This window comes from Drosophila mojavensis, unplaced genomic scaffold (assembly GCF_018153725.1).
Source record: "Drosophila mojavensis isolate 15081-1352.22 unplaced genomic scaffold, ASM1815372v1 contig_136, whole genome shotgun sequence".
NCBI classification, from domain to species: domain Eukaryota; kingdom Metazoa; phylum Arthropoda; class Insecta; order Diptera; family Drosophilidae; genus Drosophila; species Drosophila mojavensis.
The window spans coordinates 18120133-18123797 of NW_025318667.1; the positions used below are offsets into that span (position 1 = coordinate 18120133).

Consider the following 3665-nt stretch of genomic DNA (forward strand, 5'->3'; position numbering starts at 1 on the left):
CCCACTTGTCAGCTTGGCTGTCTAGTGAAAGTTCACAGTCTGAAGTTCAACCTTCAATTATAGGTCAAAAAGTGGCTTAAAGAGTAAGGCAATTTATTGACTTTGATTGACTGGTCAGTTCGATAAAAGAATGACCCTGTTCATATGTTAGTTATCAAATATGCGAGTCAACGAGTCAATATAATATATCTATGTATATCTATATCTGTACGGCAGGATTGGATGACTCTCAGCGGGGCTCTGTGTGAACCAGTTGTTCGTTAGGGATGCCGCCTTAGTTGGTGTAGGAATCATATCAGCTTCTGGTTGTTGGCATTTACAGGAAAACGTTTTAGCCATTTAGCACACGTGTGTTCATCATATTGATAATTTTCCAGACAGTTGCCCAACTCAGTGTCACTGCGCAGCTCTTGACAGCTGCCACGAGCACACACCCACCTAGAGATAAGCTCAAGAATTTCAATTAAAAAACATAAGCATGCAAATATGTTGGCAGAGCAAAACAAAACAAAAAAATAAATTAATTTTTGTGTTGCTGGCTTTAATCAGCTTGTTGCCAATTTCCAGTACTTTAAACAAAAGTTTTCAACATTTTTTTGTGATAAGAATAATTTGAATTTATGAGGTGCTCAAAAATAAATTTAATTTCCTCATTTCTCAAATATTCGAACGAGACGAGCTGAGACGATTTGTCCCTGCTCGTCCTGTCCATCCATCTGTCGATCTTGTAGGTCCTTCTTATGTATTTTTTTTTTTTTTTAATTTCTTTTCATTTTTATTCAAGATCTGCAAGTGTTTATCTCCCTCTATAATTTTCATACAATTTTTTTTATTTTTTTTTTCTGCCTTCAACTAGAGAACCTCTTGCTCCGAGAGCTTCCTCTGTCACATGTCAAGCCAAGTCTTTCTACATAATTAATATCATCTTAATGCGTCTTGAAATTTTGCTTAGGGTCATAAATTTCGGAGAATTTTTTGTTTGTTTTTTGTTCTTGCTTATTTTTATTATATTTTATTTTATTTTTTTTATTAAACTCTGTAATTAATTAGTGTAGTTGATATTTTCTTTGCAAGAGTTTAACGAGCAAATACACCCCGATGAGTTATGGCGCTTGGCAACTTTTCGCGACAGCCAAACAAATGTTGAATGCCAAAAAGGAGAAACACGAAAAGGAAAACAAATGGAAACAAAAAATGAGCATAAATAAAAACAAATAACGACACGAAAAGAGCTCAACATCTGAGTGCATGTATGGGTAGAACTTAAAAGTGGCAACCGCAGACAGGCGACGGCGTGCAACAAGCTCTGCAGCTGCAGCGAAACGGTGCACAAATTGTGGCTGTAGTTGAACTAACTTGAAAAGTTTGGCGTCAAAAGGTGGCGACACGCAATGAATACCCATTGCACGTACATATGCTTGCCATTGCCATATTTCCGCCACTGCCGCCTCTGCCGTCGCCGCTGCCGTCGCCGCTGCCTGATGCCAAATCAAAGATCACATTCGCATGCACTCCTCCTCCTTCTCCGTCTCCTCCTGCTCCTGCACATGCAATGCTGGCGCTTGCGGTCGCGTGTTTTTGGGGGTCACGCGCCAGAAAGCGTTGTGCTGCACTTATATTCCGCGCAACACTTTGAACGCAGCGATTAGCAAAAGGACACGTACAGGACGCACGCACAGAGACACGCTCACCTATAACAATACACATGCACACCATGCCTAGGCACGCACCCACACACACACGCGAGCTTAACGGTTAACGAGCCAAACCACCGGCAAACCTGAGAAGCTGCCAAATGCCAATTGTGTGGCTACGAGGGCTGCTCTAGAACTTGCAAAGCAAGCACTTACTTAGCTCTACTCCAAGCTGACAGCCTGAAGGAGCAATGCTTAAACTCAAATTCTAATTCAGAAATAAAGAATGAAACGAGTCACACATAGAATTACTTTCTGAAAAAAAATTTTTTTTTAGCTTCTGCTCCTGCTCTCGCTCAACCTGGAGTTTGGCTAAGCTTGTACTTATACACACCCCTTTAACCATAAGTACTGACAAAGCTGTGAGGGACTGAAAATTCTTAAGATGCCTTAGTTTTTAGGCTAAGTTGTTCTCTTAGATTTACAAAAAAAAACCCTGATATAAAAAATATATTCAATTCAAACAAGAGTAATTGTGGTTCGTTTCAACAAAGACATATTATATATATGCTATATAAATCCATATATATCGTCTCTAACTAGTCATTGTCAGAAGATGAATAAACTTAACAAATATTTAATTATTTTCTCTAACTTTAATATTTCGAAACTTTTTGTTGCAAACATTATGGATCAACCCTCTTAAATCCCGTGTGCCAAGCAATATGATTTCATGTTGTCAAAGTAGTTGTTGGTTCTTCAGTTGTTGTTGTTGTAGTTCCAGAGATTTTCTAGCAATTTTCATTGACTTTGCCCATTTGTAACGCTATCATGATTGCGTTTAGTAATTGCAATTGGCATCTTCTAGCTAAATATGCAAGCAGAGAGAACAGTAGAACATTTCCCATTTTACACAAATTACAGATGCCAAAAGTTATTTGGAATGAAATGGAAAAAGAAATAGATCATATAATATTTTAAAAAGTTAATGAAAACAAAGGAACTTCTATCACAATACAAATTTCTGCTTAAATATGTTTTTCGAATAATTTCCACGCTTTTATTTGAAACCGACAACAAAATCCTTCAACAAAAACTGGCCACAAATATGTTTTTAGCTATAACGCAGAAATGTTGCAAGCCCTGGGGTAGCACTGGGGGCCCACAACAAATGAAATAATAATAAAAACCGAAAAGCCTTTTCACTAATTTCATTTTTTTGTGGCCCCAAAACATGCACACAACACTCACATTCTCATCTACAATGAATTGCAAAAACTTTGTTTTTGTAATACTGTTTTACTTTTTTTTTTTAGAAAAACCCATTTATCAAATAAATATTTGGAAAGTTTTGTTTGGTTTCGACAAGCGAATATAAATTGGGATATATTTATGATATCGTACTCACTGTTGTGGAAAGGTCCTGAGAACGACGCACTTTTCAGTCGTTCGAGTCCAATGAAAATTTTGTGCACATTTTGTGCGTAAACAATCAACAAATTCTCACACCGGCAAAATAATAGTAATAGTAGTAGAGAAATAAAAAAAAAAAAATTATAAAAACCAAACACAAAAAGAAAACACAAAATGTTGTGCAAACTAAAAGCGACGCCAGAAACTTGGAATTTTCGCGCCAAAGAAGTGGTAAAACCAAAAATAATATAAATAGTTTAGGCTGGAGCTAATTTTCAAAATTTCTTCTTTTTCACTTTGGCGAGTAATAATTGTTTTTTGTTTTTTGTTTTATTTTTTTTTTTTTTTTTTTGAACTTTGTTTTGTTTTGTTTTGTTTATTAATGATATTTAGCACTGCACTTGCCACAAAAAAACAATAAAAAAATGTATGGACTGCGAATTAGAGTTTTGCTGTTGCTTATATTGTGATGATGATTTGCAAGCAACGTGAGCGTTTGAGAATTTCGGTTGAAGTTTGAAGAGTTGAATGAGTTTTTGAATGTTGAGCGCTTTGCCAGGCTCTATCTAGGGGTTCTGCTCAGCTGCTGCACAACTCGCCCTGACGAGCGTTCAAATG

At 36.6% G+C, this 3665-nt stretch overlaps 1 long non-coding RNA gene across 1 annotated transcript; it reads right to left on the minus strand.

The window, feature by feature from the left end:
• Positions 1-745: 745 nt before the first annotated feature.
• LOC122757610 lies at positions 746-3356 on the minus strand. The gene is made up of 2 exons (XR_006357710.1): positions 3043-3356; positions 746-2502 (listed from the first exon to the last, which is right to left on the minus strand). It is a non-coding gene; the product is annotated as an uncharacterized LOC122757610 (long non-coding RNA).
• Positions 3357-3665: the final 309 nt, after the last annotated feature.